The 18,371-nt window shown below is 42.5% G+C and overlaps 1 protein-coding gene and 1 long non-coding RNA gene across 2 annotated transcripts in view; one reads left to right on the top strand and one right to left on the bottom strand.

Moving 5' to 3' along the window:
* akt3b (v-akt murine thymoma viral oncogene homolog 3b) overlaps positions 1-8,666 on the bottom strand; it is a 37,012-nt gene extending 28,346 nt beyond the window's left edge. The window contains exon 1 of the mRNA XM_085275891.1: positions 8,330-8,666. The gene's annotated coding sequence lies outside the window, so the exon portion shown is untranslated. The remainder of the gene's footprint in view (positions 1-8,329) is intronic.
* Positions 8,667-11,652: 2,986 nt separating this feature from the next.
* On the top strand, positions 11,653-17,393 carry LOC146571885 (uncharacterized). Its single transcript, XR_014892884.1, has 4 exons — positions 11,653-11,749; positions 12,278-12,451; positions 13,629-13,712; positions 17,181-17,393. It is a non-coding gene; the product is annotated as an uncharacterized LOC146571885 (long non-coding RNA).
* The last annotated feature ends 978 nt before the right edge of the window (positions 17,394-18,371 follow it).

Genomic DNA, 18,371 nt, shown 5'->3' with positions numbered 1-18,371 from the left:
CTGTTCAATTAAAGAAGACGTCCCATAGGACTTTGTTAGATCGTATATTTCCTGAGATACCTGGCAAGTACCAAAAGGCAAAGTGGACTGTAACTCTGGCAGTGACAAAAGCAGAAACTCAGCTGTGGGAAAAGTTTGGTGAGATAAGATAAGATAAGATAAGATAACCTTTATTAGTCCCACATGTGGGAAATTTGTTTTGTCACAGCAGGAAGTGGACAGTGCAAAAGTTATGAGGCAAAAATTAGAATACAATAAGAATAAATACAGTACACAACTGTACAGAATAGAATAAAATAAAATACTATATACAGTAGAATAAAATAAAATAAATATACAATAAGATAAAAATAGAATACAAATACAAATACTATATACAACTGAGTAAAAATACAACGATGACAGAAAGGATTATTGCACTTAGTATTATTGCATATGTATGGATGTGTGTGCTTGATCAGTTAAAGTCTTTATTATGGAGTCTGACAGCAGTGGGGAGGAAAGACCTGCGAAATCTCTCCGTCCCACACCGTGGGTGCCGCAGTCTCCCACTGAAGGAGCTGCTCAGTGCTGTCACAGTCTGCTGCATGGGGTGGGAGATGTTGTCCATCAGGGATGACATCTTAGCCGCCGTTCTCCTGTCACTCACTACCTCCACTGGGTCCAGAGGGCATCCTAGAACAGAGCTGGCCCTTCGGATCACCCTGTTCAGTCTCTTCCTGTCCCCAGCAGAGATGCTGCCGCCCCAGCAGACCACGCCATAAAAGATAGCAGAAGCCACAACAGAGTCATAGAATTTCTTCAGGAGTGGGCCCTCCACTCCAAACGACCTGAGTCTCCGCAGCAGGTACAGCCTGCTCTGCCCTTTCCTGTAGAGGGCGTCTGAGTTATGAGTCCAGTCCAGTCTATTGTTCAGATGAACACCAAGGTACCTGTAGCTGTCCACAGCCTCAATGTCCATACCTTGGATGTTCAGTGGTTGCAGTGGAGAATGCTTGTGCCTGCGGAAGTCTACCACCAGTTCCTTGGTTTTACTGGCGTTGATCTGGAGGTAGTTCAGCTGGCACCAGTCCACAAAGTCTTGGGTCAGACCTCTGTACTCCTTGTCGTCCCCATCAGTGATGAGGCCGACTATTGCAGCGTCATCAGAGAACTTCTGCAGGAAGCACTGGGTGGAATTGTGGGAGAAGTCTGCAGTGTAGATGGTGAAGAGGAACGGAGCCAGAACCGTTCCCTGTGGGGCCCCCGTACTGCAGACAACCCTGTCCGACACACAGCCCTGAGTCCTCACATACTGTGGTCGGTCGGTGAGGTAGTCCAGGATCCAGGTAGTGAGGTGATGGTCCACTCCAGAGTTCTCCAGCTTGTCCTTTAGAACCGAGGGAAGAATGGTGTTGAAGGCACTGGAGAAATCAAAGAACATGATTCTCACAGTGCTTCCAGCGGTCTCCAGGTGAGCGAGGGAACGATGTAGGAGGTGAATGACGGCATCATCCGCTCCAATGCCAGGCTGGTAGGCAAACTGAAGTGGGTCCAGTGATGAGCTTATTAGGCGCCGAAGCTGAGCCAGGACCAACCGCTCCAGGGTCTTCATCAGGTGGGATGTCAGAGCCACCGGCCTGTAGCTGTTGAGGTCCTTGGGGCGTGAAGTCTTTGGCACTGGTACAACACAGGAGGTTTTCCAGAGCTGTGGGACTCTTCCCAACCTCAGGCTCAGGTTGAAGAGGTGCTCCATCACCCCACACAGTTGGTCCGCGCAGGACCTGACGACCCTCGAGCTGATGCCATCTGGACCCGCTGCCTTCTTGCCATTAATCCTCCTCAGTTCCCTCCTAACCTGGGTGGTTGAGAGAGACAGGCTGGAGCCTTGTGTTGAGTGTGTATTGGATGCTGTTGTTGGGGGTGGGGGGGAGTGAGCAGGGTGAATAGAGGAGGTGTGAAGTGTCTGAGGTGGAACAGCAGCAGTGGGGGTGGGTGAGTCTGCAGCCGATGTTGCAGACTGCCTCATGGCTGAGTCAAATCTGTTGAAGAAATGATTCAGTTCATTTGCCCATCTCACATCCCTCCCAGGCAGAGAGTTCTGCTGTTTGTGGCCCGAGATGGTTCTGAGGCCTCTCCAGACTTCACCAACGTTGTTTTGCTGAAGCTGGTTCTCCATCTTCTGCCTGTAGCTGTCCTTCCCATTCCTTATCAGTCCCCTCAGCTCTCTCTGCACCCTTTTCAACTCCTCTTTGTCTCTGGATTTGAAGGCCCTCCTCTTCTGCTTGAGGACGGTTTTAATTTCTGGGGTAATCCAAGGTTTGTTGTTGGAGAAACACCGTACAGTCCTGGTAGGTACAGTGTTATCCACACAGAAGTTTATATAGTCAGTAATGCATGTAGTAAGGCTGTCGATGTCCTCACCGTGGTCATCACAAATCACCTCCCACACAGTCGACTCAAAACAATCCTTAAGAGCCTCCTCGCTCTCCTCTGACCATCTCTGTACTGTGCGGGTGGCTGGTGGCTCCCTGCGCACTAAGGGCTCATACACAGGGACAAGGTGCACCAGGTTGTGATCAGATCTGCCCAGGGGAGGGAGAGGTGATGAACTGTATGCCTCTTCAGCATTGGCATACAGTAAGTCCAGTGTTTTATTGACTCTGGTTGGGCAGGTCACATACTGGGTGAAGGTGGGCAGTGTGGAGTCCAGTGAGGCATGATTGAAGTCCCCTGATATTATGAGAAGGGCTCTCGGTGATTGTGTTTGCAGTCTGCTGACCACAGAGTGGAGAGAGTCACAGGCTGCATCCGCGTTGGCCGAGGGGGGGACATACGCTGTTATCGCGATAACATGCGAGAACTCCCGGGGCAGGTAGTACGGACGCATGCTAACGGCTAACAGCTCAATGTCTCTGCTGCAGAGTTGCTCTTTTACAGTGATGTGCCCAGGGTTACACCATCTGTCGTTCACAAAAACTGCCAGTCCCCCTCCTTTCCTCTTACCGCTGTCTCTGGTCCTGTCCGCTCGCAGCAGCTGGAATCCCGGTAGTGTCACGCTTGTGTCCGGAGTTAGCGATGTTAGCCACGACTCCGTTAGCATCATGATGCTACATTGCCGGTACTCCCTCTGTGACCAGGTTAGCGACATGAGCTCATCCATCTTATTGGGCAAAGATCTTACGTTTCCAATAATTACAGAAGGAAGAGATGGTCGATAACGTCTCCTTCTCGGGCGACGGCGCTCCTTCCCAGCACGACACCCCCGTCTTTTCCTCCTCAGCTCGCTGGGAATATCGGGTCTGTCCGCCGGCAGTACCGCTGCAGGACTCAGCGCTAACAGCTGATCCTTACTGTAAACAAAGGATCTCTGCTCTGGGTCCCCAGACACGGGTGAAAAAAGTAGAAATAAACTGAAAAAACGACCAGGGCTAGCACAAAACGGTAGAACATGGTTGCAGAGTCTAATTACTAATACGTTAGTTATAAAAAAATTACGAGAAAAAAGATAAGAAAGAAAGAAACTCAGAATGAGCAGAGCTGCTGTAACAGGCTGCCGCACACGGGGGGCGCCGGAAGTATAAGGCCATGGAGCAAAACATTTGATTGGCCTCCAAACAATTCTGTTGAACCATTATACAACTTAGGCCCTCCTAAGTTGTATAATGGTTCAACAGAATTGTTGAACCAGTACCATGCTCTCATGGTACTTTATACAGTGAGGAAATGGTCCTGCTGGCTTCAACTGAGAATTTAGTTGGGCAATTGAAGGAATAGTTTGAGGATCTCCTCAATCCTACTGACACAGCTTCCATAAAGGACAACTTGCTAGTCTTCCCTAAAAATGTTACATGCAGGCCGCCATCTAAATATGATTTTGAATCAAAATGAAATGTGGACAGCTATAAGTACAGTTACTTAATCCACCCGATTTCAAACCAACTTAACACCTGTGGAAGATTTTAGCTAAACATTTTAGTCAGTAGTTCTGGTAGATTTTCTGAGACTTTTAGAAATAACACTGAGCAGCAACAGATCCATGGATGTGTAACTGTCAGTTCTTTTTGTTACTATTAGGGCTGCCACAAATGATTATTCTGATAGTCGACTAGTCACCTATTATTTTTGCGATTAGTCGACTAATCAGATCTTGCATCCATTGGACGTAAAACGTACAGCTTATTGCACCAGCATGCATCTGCTCTTATATAACTATCATTAGCTTACAGCTTTAAGTGTTTAAGGTCTGTGCTAACTAAAAATAAAGACAAGATGATAGTTTATTAAATTTTAATGACATTTGCAGATTGTTTTGGTGAAGTTTAATAAACTCAGCCGTCTGCTCCTTGCTATCTAAAATATAACAGGACACCGGAGTATATTCTCGAGCATCTCACACTTCTGATAATCAGCTGTCTGCTTGACGTTTATTCAGCTGTGTAAAAACTATAATTAAATCTCAGCCAAACCGATTTACTCAGGAACAAATAAAATACAGAAAAAAGCCAAACAATATCATTTTTAAGTTATCTAAGTGACTTATATATCATGTTTAACATAATACCTTTCAGGTTAAACATGATACCCACCGCCGCGAAAGACGGCAGTGGGTTTGAAAAAGATTGCCGGGAGTCCGGTGTTCTCACCGGCTCTAGTGAACCTTGAACCCTGGCTAGCTATGGAGCTATCGAAAATGTCGGAGCGCTTTTGAAAATATGTGGTGTCTTGATAAACTGAGCAGATATTTGAGGTTTACACAGCTACATTCTCGCCTGAAAATATGTTAAACGTTTATTTTGTGACCCAAAAAGAATAATAAGAGTAATATTAAAACTAACTACCTGCCGCCATTGTTGGAAACTGAGCAGGGCCGCGCTATGAATTCTGGGACACAGCTTCTTCTTCTTCGGGGTTTAATGGCAGCTGGCATCATTGTACATGCAGTGCTGCCATCTTCTGTTTCAGTCCGTTATTACACTCTTAAATCCTACTACTTCTTCCTGCGTCTTTTGGGATTTTACAAAGCTTCAAACGTCGCTAAGACTATTAAATTATTCGTCAACGTAACCGTGACTAGTCGACTAATCGTAGCAGCCCTAGTTACAATTAGGGCTGTGCGATATGACCAAAATCTCATATCCCGATATAAGACATCTATCATCCCGATAACGATATAAATCACAAACGTGTAAAATTTTCTGTAAATTCTGTGAATCTCAGGCAGCTCGACTTGCATGAAGTGTTTTCAGCTGGGCGTCGTGTCCCTGGAGTTATGACTTTTAGCCGATGCATGAAGCTATACATTTTTAGACATAAGTTGTAACAGCCGCCGTTTTCTTTGTGAGTATTTATTACATGGCGTGCTGCGGGGAAAAGCCTGTTCTAACGTTTGAGTCTAAGGTTTATTTTTTAGCACCTAACGCCTCTTTTTTGCTTCTCATCCGTAAACACTGCATACTCTCTCACGGGATTTAGTTTATTTTGAAAAGTCTCAACAGGATCTTGAGCTTTATTGTGAAAGGTTAATATGCAAAACAAACAAGCAGACAGTGGAGCCACGCCATTGTTTTACCGTGGTGGTTGCTAACGACAACGCGTAAAAACAGTCGCTTGTCCGTCCATAGTGTGGTCATATTAAATATAAGAGAAAGAGAGAACTTTAACAAATTAATATAACCACTACAGTGACCATCAAAACGATGAAAAAATATTGCCGTAAACATTATATTTTGCCACACTACGAAACAAACGATAGCGCAATATGAAACGATAGACGTTTTTATATCGTCACCGATATATATCGTTATATCGAACAGCCCTAGTTACAATATATAGTTTTAGTTGAATATCTCTATTGGCAAATATTGGCCCTGTTGATTGATGTTTATATATCTAAATGCACGGCAGTATTTTCCGAAGTTTTCTTTTTTTCCCCCCAATTCTAAATTTAAACATATTTTTAAAAAGAGAGGTTAAAACAAGTTGTCCTTTTCCCCATGGATCAGAAAGGGAACTTCAAAATCCTTAGCAGCTTCAGCTATTGGGACTTTTTTCTGCGTGCTTGTGAATTTTTGAACAGTTTGTGCAGCCCTACCAAAAACACAATGAAGAAAAAAAAAACCCACCAGCATCAGCTCCTTGACTCACATTCAGAGGCAACATAGGATCTGAGATAACATGTATGGGATAAATATTTGACATTTAATAGTATAACTTTATTATGCAAAAGTTTGGGTATTTAAAGTGTTTAGATTCTTCTCCATCATGTAAAGATCTCAAGAAGGCATCTGATCATCTCAAATTCATGCTGCAGCTCAAACTCAAAGCTCAAACATCCAGCCAGATGCATCAAGCAAAAAGAACAAGGAGTCCTGCAACTGATGGCCCCTACAGAGCCCCAATCTCTACATCACTGATACTTAGACTACATTTACAGAACCAACACTATCAAGTGAAATAATGGATGTATGCAAGTTAAAATGTTGAACACGTGTATAGTTTAACACTGCTTCATTACAATAACTATTTCAGCATATTACCTGAAATTACTTTCACAGGTGCATATAAAGACATTTTCCATGATGATGTTTTGTAAATGAATGCAAAAATCATACAATTAAAAAAATAAACTCATGTTTAGAGCAACTAACTGTGTGCAACTGTAATATAGCTCCTTGGAGCCAAAACTTGTCCCTCAGCTTAAGCCTTAATAAGACCCAGCCATTGCTCTTAACCACTTATCCAATTCAGGTTAGCAGAATGTAAGAACTTATTATATCAATTTATTTGTCAAATTATCCACTTTAAACACAGAAAGATAATGGATATCTATATGCTAAATTATATCACCCCAGTGACTATAAACAGAGGGACTACAATTAGCTTTAAATGGTTCTGTAATGCAATTCTGTTCCTTATGAAGATCACACTGAACTGCCTCTGAACAGAGCTATCTGAATGCTCTGACAAATGACCTTAGAGATAATTGTTTTCCTGATCAGTTTTACAGATGCAGTGATGATGATGATTCATAAAGGTTTGTCACTGTAATGTCTCACAAGTAACTGAATTTCCTATATGCCAGTAGACAACATGAGATGAGACTAGTAGGTCCACCTCTGCTATCATTTTACAAGTAATTTAACAATAAAACCTGATTCCCACATCAGTGGCTTCTCTTTCATATGAAAAAACGAACACATTGTGGGTAAAAATCGCATGCCTTATACTGACAATAATCATTCACATTTCAGCATTCAAACAACATATGGTACTGGTTGTGTTCTGATGACCGACTGGTCATGTTGCTTCAATGCATGGCTCACACAAGCACCATTGGGAAGATCCAGCGCTGGAAAACAAATGCTGAGATCTCCAATGACAACAAAAACAATGGCTGACAGGAGCAGGGGTTGTATATTTCAGAAGCCGGCTCAGAGCTGCGGCCCTCGGTGCGACAAACACTCCCCCCTCCCCTGTCTGTGATTTCTTGTTCATGATTGTGCCCTGCATCACACACACAAACAAACAAATACTGAAACAACAGCTTTTGTTTCAAGGGCGTGTGGTGTCATTATCTGTTACATAACAACATCCGCTTGGCGTGCTCCATTATATTTTAATGGGCGAGCCGTGAATAAATGTCTGGCAACGGCTCTTATGCCGATTACTAACTGTTAGTGGCGATGAAATAGCTGGTGTGAGACGGCAGGATGGGAAGGTGGTTGTGTGGTTGGCCTGTGATGGCTCGGCTGGAGGATGCGGGTTAGCCAGGGATGCTAGCTGGGGAGGGTGAGGGGGGTGATGCTAGTGCTAATCTTAGCCGGTCAGCCAGTTCAATGCCTGGCTAGCATAGCTGGCTAACTGACAGTCCGGCAGTCAAGCTGTTGGAAGTGGTGTTATTTCTCAGATGAAACCACTCCGGTATCTATCATCTGCGATTTTTGTTTGTTCATCCTGAACTGAAACGAGAGTCTGTGGTTTATGAAGGCGGGGGGCGCAACGAAGAGAGGTGGGAGGGGGGGAAACGGGAGGTTGGGGGTGTAGTTCATAAGGACGATGGGCCGAAGCCAGACGGCCGGTACAGTTACCATTACTGGCCCTCCCCTCCCTGCTGCTGCAGCAGCGGCAGCATCCCAGCGCCGCATCCTTCCCAGCCCGGCGAATGACGAAGCAGCAGCAGTCCGCTAACTGCAGCTAGCTAGCGTGCTAACCTCCGCTCCAGGCTCGAGACAAACCCGCTGCCCGTGCCCAACAAACAACGACTCCCACTCCCCCCTCCTTATCACCCTTTTCACACAAACAACCCAAGCGTCCACCCCACACACATTATATCATATAATTATTTCACCTGGCAGTCGAAAAATGATAGGGATACCCCCTCCTCCTCCTCCTCTCCTCTGGGCACTGGAGCATCCGACGGAGTAACGTCGCTCAGTGTGGATAACAGGAGGACATCGATGGGTCCATAGCCGTGGATGCCGTCTCCAGACCGTTGAAGCCGTAAAGATGAGTTTTCGGGGGTGTATTGTTTTGTTTTTATATCCCAGGCAGACAGCGACTGCGGCGGCGGATAGACACACGAACAGACAGACAGACAGACAAACCCGCTCAACTCCGCAGCTCCGCCAGGAAACCTCGCTCGGCTCCGAGTCGGCTCGTCACGTTCAGCCAGATCTGACTGGGAGGACTCCTGCTGGCTTCAAGGGCTGTCGGAAATGTGATCTTTCTAAAAACGGTGACAAAAAAGTCGCAGCTAATCAAATAATTTGGGGTACTTTATCCTCGCCATTTAGTCGCAGCCACATTACTTAACTTGAATCAGACAACACTGCTTATGACATGTTGTTTAAGTGGGGGACCAAAACGCAATTTAAAACATAGATTATATTTCAGGAGCTTGGCTTATTTACTTAATTCAAATAGCTGCAGAAAAATTACATGTGAGGTTCAAAGGTAATTATTTATTTGGCATCAAATAATTTCTTCCTGTACTTTATAAGTATATGTGTTCAGATTCATTTAAAAGCTCAAAATGCTGCTTTTATGCAATATTTTTCCACATTCCACCTGCCTTATAGTTTATATATATTAAAATGCAGGTAGAAACAAGCTTTTACTCAAGTCCTAAACTTACATTTTAAAGTATTTATCAACAAATGGAGTCTCACTATCCATTTAGTAACCAATTATAGAATTAAACTCATAAGAAAACGGAAAATGAAACGTTTTCTTAAAGTTGTAAGTGGCATCTATTGGCTAAAAAGGGGCCATTCTTGGTGTGATTGAATCTCTTTGCTGGACCCTTGTTATGAAACCGTGGATAAACTCTAAAGGCGCTAAAATGATTTGAATCCTATTCGAATGATGGGGATTACGTTGTGGTTACAAAAACGTTTGTGGATTTCCACTGAGCTATTACTCGTAGTGTATTCTTCTCAGTACTCTAACTTTTTCTGCTTTATGTCATCTTTACCCTTTATTTTTATCTTGTGAAAACCCAGGTGTTTCAATTTTTGTTTTTGCACTTGAAAGAGACACTCGACTTTCCACGTTTGTTTGTTGGCTACATGTGTATGTGGTAAAAGAGACTTTACGAGGAACACGTGAATGCAGCATCTGTCTCCTCATGGCATCCTAGGCTTTTGTTGATCCCTGGCTTTTGTTCTCTCTCTCCCCTCTCTCTCTCCCTCTCTCTCTCGCTGTGTGTGTGTGTGTGTGTGTGTGTGTGTGTGTGTGTGTGTGTGTGTGTGTGTGTGTGTGTGTGTGTGTGTGTGAAGCGTTTGTATCTGTCCAGTTTCAGTTCAGTTATAATTCATTTCCTATGATTCACAGCAGATATAAGTGTCTTCTTTGTGTGTATATTTAAGTGTATGTTTTGCCCAACACAAAATATGTATTTTCGGTAATGTTTTGTTGTTTGTTTGTTTGTTTTGTTTTGTTGTGTTTTAAGAAAATGTATAGCAACCCCCCCTCTTTTCCTCCCCAGCCTTCCACTCAATGGCTGCTTTGTTTAAGGATCCGGTCCCAGTCTGGCTGTGGGAGTGATGCTCCTGTTGCTGGTGCTTTGCATTAATCAATTGGTGTCTGAAAGAACAATTCAGTCTCAGTCTCTGGTCTACAACATCCATGAGGTAGTTTAAGGATATTGTTCAAAAATGAGATTTATTAATAGATGTAAATTCATTGTACACGTTGATTTTTTTTGTTTTTTATTGTTAGATCTCAGCACTTGATGCCATTATTATGATTGTGATTATGATGAAGATTGTTATTGTTATTGTATTAGCATATTTGTGAGCATATTTTAAATATTTTTGAAACCTGCTACAGAGCAGGTTAAGATCCAGATTAAAGATCAGCAGGTATGAAATTATCACCTACTGACCAAATAAATCTTCAGAAAATAGCATCAACATTCCTGGAAGGACCTCCAAACACAGAATACACAGCAAGGATACCTGTTCGACCAATAAAAAGGATTTACTTTTGATCTGCGACAAGTTGAAGCATCTCCTTTATTAGGCTGTGTGATAGTAAGCTTTAATGTTTAAATGGATTCAGTGTGAACTGCAGCCATCACATTACAAATAATAATCTGCAGTGAGAACGCACTTGGTGATAAAACTATTAATTGGAATTAAAATATTTATTGTGTGCACTAAATCGCCAGAATAACTAAAACATTTTCTGCAACATTTATCAGCATCATTTTAACAACAATATTGTATTTTACTGGTACATTTTTGTGATCTGTAGAGATTTATATCACCATTTGATAATATTTCTGCAGCAGGCGCCACTCATTGGGATCATTTTTTGTGGAAAACAAGTCATATGATCTGTGAAACACGCCTCTGTGACTGGTTAGATGATGTCAACCAATTACTTGGGTAAGTTAGAATAAGTGAAACCAGATAACACAAAGATACCCTAGGTATGTTGAACTCTCTTCGTCTGAACAAGTGTCAACTTCTGTGTTTGTACGCTCCAGGTATTATTCCTGTTTTGGAGATGTTAATATTAATTAAACTGAGGTCAGTTCAGCTCAGTTCTTTTAATGTAGCACCAGCTTACAGCAACATCCTTTCAAAGGCTTTATAGGGTAAACAGTGTGATAGCCTGTTGTCAAACTGTAGATAAGAAGAAGGACCAGAAGATATTTTCATGGAACCAACAGATGCTCTGCCATGACTGATTTGAGTAGAAAGAAAACAAACCGAAAAAAAAAGAAAGAATGAAAGAAAAAGTGAGACTAAGGACCAAACAGAAGACAAAAGTTCTGCCATTATAGCAAATAATCAACTGGAGTAGAAGTGCTTAGTGGACTGTGGGAGGTCCCAGCCTGTGTCTACAGCAGAATCTGATATTCTTTATGATAACCAACCCAGTCGCCATAATGTAAAAAAAAAATCGAACCTCTGAACTGAAGATAGAAACATTGTTTTACAGGAATTTGAAGTTCTGGATGAATGAATGTGTGTATGCAAGATAAGATGTCCCACATATTTCTCTGTGCAAATTACTAGCAGGTCAAATTGGAACTACAGGTGTATGCATGTGTCTGTGTGTGAGCAAGTGAGGGAGTGAGAGAGGCAGAGAGAGATTAAAGTTGCTAGTATCAGCTTTCTTTGTTGCCAGAGCACTTAGTGTTGGGTTTCTCTGTCAGAGAAGAGAAGAGAAACATAGGATAGGAAATAGTGAGCAGAATCGAGTGTATCTGGTCTCGGGTTGATAGGACGAATAGATGTGATGACTCTCTCATGTTAAGGTAAGGCTGCACGTCCTCCGCTGCTTTTTCAATTAACAAGGCTTTTCTTATGTAGGAAACATATTTCAAAGCCAAAGTTATTAAATAAATGAATTCATTATATTTTTCCTATTCTGTGCTTAAACTCACTAATGTGATTGTTTTTATATGCAGGCTTTGACTGCATTTCTTTTGCCTACAACTATACTTGGATTAAATATGCTGTACAAAATATAGTTATTAGTATTATTATTAGTATTATTAGTTAGTAAAATACTATATTTATATATACTAAAAATACGACACTATGAACATAACTAAAACAGTAACTTCTCACTAGCAACCTCAAGTGGTCAAAATAATCATTACCCATCAAAATATATTAGCACATGACACCAGAATACTGCACACATATATTACTTTAGAGGCTCAAAGATGACTGTATTTCTTAGGGTTGTCATTAGGCATGTTCACAGATTTAAAGGCTGACTGATGATATAGAAATGCATTATTCAGCAGAGATTATTGTGTCTCCTGTGTTTTCTTCAGGAAACTCTCAAACTTGAACTGTGATAGTGGATTCATTGTTGACCTTCACTGGGATCCGTTGCAGACATTAACTTGGACAGTGATGGCAGGATCCGGTGTCGCTGTGAGGCTGCATGAGTTCAGAGAGTCTCACAACTCCAAAGAGCTTGTCTCACCAGCTATGTTAAAACCAAAGTGAGTGGTCACTCTCTCAAACTAAATCTGGATAAAGTTCTCAAAAAACACTCTGACCTTTTGCTTAAGTAAAAGTATTAATGCCATAATGTGTAAATACTTTGTTACAAATAGCCCTCAAATTTACTTATGGTATAAGTAATAAATGTAAATTATACTGCTACAAAATAAAAGAAATAAAAAAACTTGTTAAAAAAAAGTCATGCTTATATCTATACTGAACTGCGCATTGTGTTAGGAACGGCAGGATGGCATCGTTTGATGGAAATTAAAATGATCAGCCTACAAAGGGCTGAATTCACACACAACCCCTTAATTCAAAATGAAATTCTGATGTGGCAGGCTGGATCATTTTGCAGAAATTTCATTGCAACAACATAAATAACACTCAGTAGTTTGTCTGACCCTGACATGCTTGTATGACAAGCTAATAAGATGGCAGATGGTGTCCTGGTGATTTCTTCCCACCACCAAACCGGTCATGCTGAACCATGTGACAGGGAGCACAACGTTTTCCACAGTTTCTCCAGACCCTGTTACATCTGTCTTAAAGTGCGTAGGGTGAGCATGCGCTTATTTGTGAAAAGCACAGGATGCCAGTGGTGGATCTGCCGATTTTGTCTTCATTGTCAAATGCCAATTGGTCTCCACACTGCCGTGGATTGAGCACAAGGCCCCCAAAAGAATGTCAGGCAATTCTTTTTGAACAGTGTAAAAGTGTATATATGTAAGTTTCAAAATTGAAAGGAGAAAGACTTCAAAAAACCTTTCACATCTATCCTGCTGCAGTAGTGGAGTAACTATATATTTGGCTAACATCAGATCATTCTTGTCATAAAAGTATTACATTTACAGTAAATCCCAAATATATGCAGAAATCCAAGTAGAAGCAAATGCAGTCACTGTACTCGGCAGATAGCTTGGATTTGATTTCTCTATCTTGCTGGAGCAAAACTCTACTAGCCCACTGGAGAAAGAAATAACAACTGGCCCTATAGTTAGCTTTCAAAAATGTATTAGAAAAGTCTGTAACCTTATTGATTTCATGAACTTTTATGTGATCAAATGTAATTTTATTATTTTATATTTTTGGATATCATGATTAATGAAGTGTAGCAATGTCAGGAGTAAGAGCAAAAAGTTTTTCACACAGAATTTTGTTTCTTTTTCTCTACAGAAGATCACGTTTGGGGAGGAATGTGCATGGATTATATCCAGGACAGCTGGGCAGAGTACACACTATCCACTCCAAGGCCTGTGGGTAAGCTGGTTTTATATGAATCTTTGCTGTGGCGATTACAAGGGATTTTTCCTGTATTTCATCAGTGATTTACCTTGTTACAGCTAAAAGATAAAAAAGAAGGCATAAAAGCTTAAAATGTAAAAACAGATGAAAGACCATTTCTGTGTTTTTTTCTGTCATTATTTGCAAAATAGTTATACTTACATTATTTATCATTCTTTTTTGTACAGCACTTGTATATAAAACATACATGTTCTCAGTTTCAACAAAAATAGGAAAAATATCAAATGGACGAGCAAACATTCGATCCCAGTGGTAGGTTCTAGTTGACAAACACATGGGAAAAACATTGAACAGTGATTCAGCACAAATATCAGAAGATCAAATATTCTTCGGTTGAAAAATCAGTTACACTGTTGGCCTCAGATCGGAGGAAAAGGAAAAACATAACAAAACAAAAATATTTGAGGTATTTTGAAGATGTTCATTTGTTTCTGACAATAGCTCATTAAAATGATAATATTTTACTCTTTTTTGACAAAAGTATTTCCTTTTTTTTTTTTTTTTTTGCCTGTCCCGTTTGGCTCTTTTGCCATCAGAATTGTTGTCTAAAGGCGAAGAAAGATGCCCAATGGATTTACTTTATCAAATAGACCATCCCAGCCTTGCTGAATGGTCTATTTGATTCACCTTTTATTGTTTATTTTATTTTCACTTGCTGAATATGGGACAGATTTGACTGGGGAAAAGAAAGGGGAGAAAGAAAGGGAAAGAAAAACAGCGGAGAAGAGGGACGGGGATAAAGGGAAAAAACAAAAACAACAAAATAAGCAGACAAAAAATACAAATATCGATCACCTGGATCACCTGCTGAGAAAGAAAAAAGAAAACAAGCAGAAGAGAACAAGAGTAATAGAATAAACAACATCACAATGATATATGGGAATATGACAGTAAATACTAAATGTTAAACATTATTGTGCAGCACATAAGATCAACAGAACAGTGTGCTTTGAGGTAGGAGCCAAAAAGGGTGTAGTTTGTGGGTGTGATCACCCGTGTGTACACCTGTGAGCATGGACGCGCTTGTTTTTTTAAAAGGTTCCTTCATGTAATGATCTGCTAGAGGGTGTGGGGGGGCCACAGCCCCGTCCCCCAGGGCATGAAGCAGGTATGGAGGAGATCAAAACTCCAGACATCCAGAGGCCCCCAGAACACAAGAGACCAAGGAAGACCAACAGAGGGGCAGCTGCGCCACTGTCCCAGAAAGAGCTGAGGAGAGTCCCAGATGAGGGCTCACTCAGCAGCCGCGGAGCAGAAGCCAGGGGGAGTTGCAGTGACGCGCCCGTGAGCTCCGCCGGCAGCCAGCCGTGCCTGAGTGACCGAGCCCCAGGCCGAGAGGCCGGGGGCACCCCACCTCTGAAGTGGCCCGAGCGAGCCCCAGGCTCCAGGCCCCGACAAGCAGCCACCAAGGAGTGAGCCGGTGTGTACCTGGACGCCCATCCCCAGACACAAAGACCCACCAACGCACCGATGTCTGAGGGCGTCTGCCACTGGCAGGGGGAGTGGTGGGGGGAGATAGGCCTCCAAACCTTGGAGGGCCTGAGATGTCCCCAGAGAGGTGGCGTCTGATACCCAACCTGACATATAGACACAGACATACAGGCACACACAGATACAAACATCCATTCCCACCCTCATGCTCTCATATGCACTTACTCCACACTCAACCAACGTGGAGACAGACATAAAGAGACGCTGTACACACGATCACACTCCCCAAGCGTACTCTACGAACCGGGTCTAGGTACCCTTGCCCCTGGAGGGGGAACTGCACCCAGACCCAGGTAGTGTTACCCTTTTCCCTGGGGTGAAGAGAAACAGACCGCCCCGACTCCGCAGCAGCAGCAAGGAGGCCCCACATTCCAGACCCCAATCGGACAGCCAACTCCTCCTCCTAGCCCCCCCGCTCCAGCAAGGCCGCACACACGGGGTGTGTGAAGACTCCAAACCTCCCTCCACCCGCTCATATGTAGTGTTGATGCATGTGTGTTCTAAGGTGCATTTAAAACCCAGGAGGGCATGGAGCTACCTGCCAGAGAGCAGCAGGTAAGCGCATAGCCCCTCCTGCTAGCCCTCAATGTCTACGTGTATTTAAAATTGAGGGGTGGGCAACGACGCCAGGGGTGAGACGTACACCCTGATGGTCTTTTGGATTCCGTGTAGCGTGCCCACCCCCAAGATCCTATATGTATGTGTAATGAGAGTGTGAGTAATGTGAATGTTTTGGGATAAAATTGAGGCACAGGCAGCCAGAAGGGGACAGAGGGGGGGATGCCTCCCCTGCACCCTGGTGACACACCTTTACCCCAAGGCCCTGCATGTGTGGGTGATTGTGGTGGAGCGGGAAGAGGGACAAAAGTATTCCTGAATTAGCAGACTATTTCAAATCCCCACATCTTAAAGTTCAAAGTTCTGTGTATTTCTATAGAATTAGTCCTCGATGAAACCCTGAAATCTTTTTGAGCCATTATATGGTCAGGTTTCTTGCATTATGAGCCCTTATTTTTCAGCATTCCCTTCAGACAGCTTTTTATACAGAAAGGTTAGGTTTAGTTATCTAGCTGGTCATTGTCTTTATTCAGCTTCAGTCTGTTGTCTTTTTATATTCTTTTTAGAAAGCACATGTTTTTCTGGCATGCCTCCCATGAAGGGTCCTGAAATCTTTAGATTCTTAGAGACATCAAACAGTCTGCTCTTGAGTTCAGTGTGTCTGACATAAACCACTTGGAGATGATCTTGCTTAGAGTGGAATAAATATAGCTGCCTTTTTGAACATAGCATTTTTGTTAATACTGTTTAAAAGTGTTTATGTATCTAAATATGTTTTTAAAAGGCCAACATTTTACATGTGATATTTACTTTTGCAGATGATTTATTTCATTAATGCAAAAGAAACATGTTCAGTTTTCACTGTTGGTGATTAAACTACTTCAGAAATATATAACTTTTATACTGAGAAATAAGTAATTTCTGCTACATGTATTTTCTAATGCTTCCATGCATGTAGTCTTAGTCAGGTAACTGTTGTGGTAGTTCTCTGTATAATGCAACTTCTCAAGTAACCCCTGCATCTTGAAAATAGACTCCAATTCCACCCTCTTGGACAGCATCAGGTGACAATAGTCGCTCTTTTGCTTTCCGTGAGACTGGAGCTAATGTGTCACCCCAACCAGAACCAAACATGGTGGAGAAAGGGGCCATTGCCTCCAGGTACACACCCCACACGTAGGGTGCAAAGAATTGAAAGGACACGCTAAAATCTGCTCAAAATGAGACCACCGTCTCAACTGGCCAGCTGTAGTCCAAGACCGTGGAGTCTGGACATTTCCACCTGAGCGGTCAGCCTTTGAGACAAGCAAAGCTATTATCAGTGACTTTAAGGTATTAATGCTTGTGTTCATGCTATTTTTCACCATGTAACAGCTATGAACACCACAGTGAACAGTCTCAGCACCTCCGTGCGTCTCCAAACCATCAACAGGAAAGCTACCAGCCGAGCTTTGATATTTGCACTCTGAGAGCTTTGAGTGTCCTTCGCCACAATGCGGAAGTCTGGGAGCAGCACCTTCCTTGTTCAGCCTGCCAGGATCATTTTCAGCTGTAGTGTGTCACTTTTAAATAACATCTAACTGTATTTTCTGCTCATTCATATTGTAAATGTGATATTCATGAATATGCAATCTTAACTTTACATGTCTGTCTTTGTTTTAATCCTTTTCTCCTGTGGATTGCAGTACATTACCATGTTTAACATTAAAACAAACTGAAATCATTCCAATAGACTTATTGCTTTTACTGCATTTTTGTAATTGGTGGTAATTGAAGAGGGCCACAGGTTTTGTTTTTCATGAAAGAATAGCTTGCACAGAGAGGATCACAGCATGGAGCCAAAGCAGGTAACTGGACAGCATTTCACTGCGTGAGCGGAGAGGTAAATTAGTCCAGGTAAGTCTGTCAGAAATGCTGTCAATGTTACTCCGTGATACTGGATTGGGAGGTGAGTGGAACAGCTTACTTTACATTGCAGAAGAAGAATCCAGGTGATGAAGCGGATGACCAAAGAGCGGGAGACCACGCCTCCATCCAGAAGTAGAACCATGCATGCCCAACCCAAGCCAGACCACGGAGAGAGTGAAACCACAAAACACAAGAGCAAACCAGAGCCCTATTCCAGAAAGCAGGTTTAGCTAACAACTCTGAATTTGTCAACTTAACCCTGAGATGAGGGAAAATTCAGGCTTTCTGTTCATGAAAGACAATTAACTTCAGCTGGGGTTACCGGGGTAACTGATTATCTTCACATGCCAGCTGTCTGCTGACCCTCCCTCTAACTTAAAATCAAATTAAAAATAGTTAAAAACTGGGGAACATTCAAGCAGATTTTTATCCAGTAATAGCAGAAACACTTTGTATTTGTTCAACTAAAGTACATTTTTATTTCAGATACTAAACCAACGCAGTGCATGAAGTCCTTCTCTGAGCTGCACATTCGTTCTGATGTGAATCAAAAACGGAAGCACTATGATAACACGTCTGTATTCTCATCAGGTCATTGGCCCAAAAACCTGTTTTGTTTTTAGCAATCCAGGTATGTGATATGTTCATACATGTACT

Source organism: Mchenga conophoros, linkage group LG6 (genome assembly GCF_057382185.1).
Source record: "Mchenga conophoros isolate Kocher_MC1m ecotype Shallow Benthic linkage group LG6, M_conophoros_male_GT1.1, whole genome shotgun sequence".
Taxonomy (NCBI): Eukaryota; Metazoa; Chordata; class Actinopteri; order Cichliformes; family Cichlidae; genus Mchenga; species Mchenga conophoros.
This window is presented reverse-complemented; position numbering and strand designations above follow the sequence as displayed.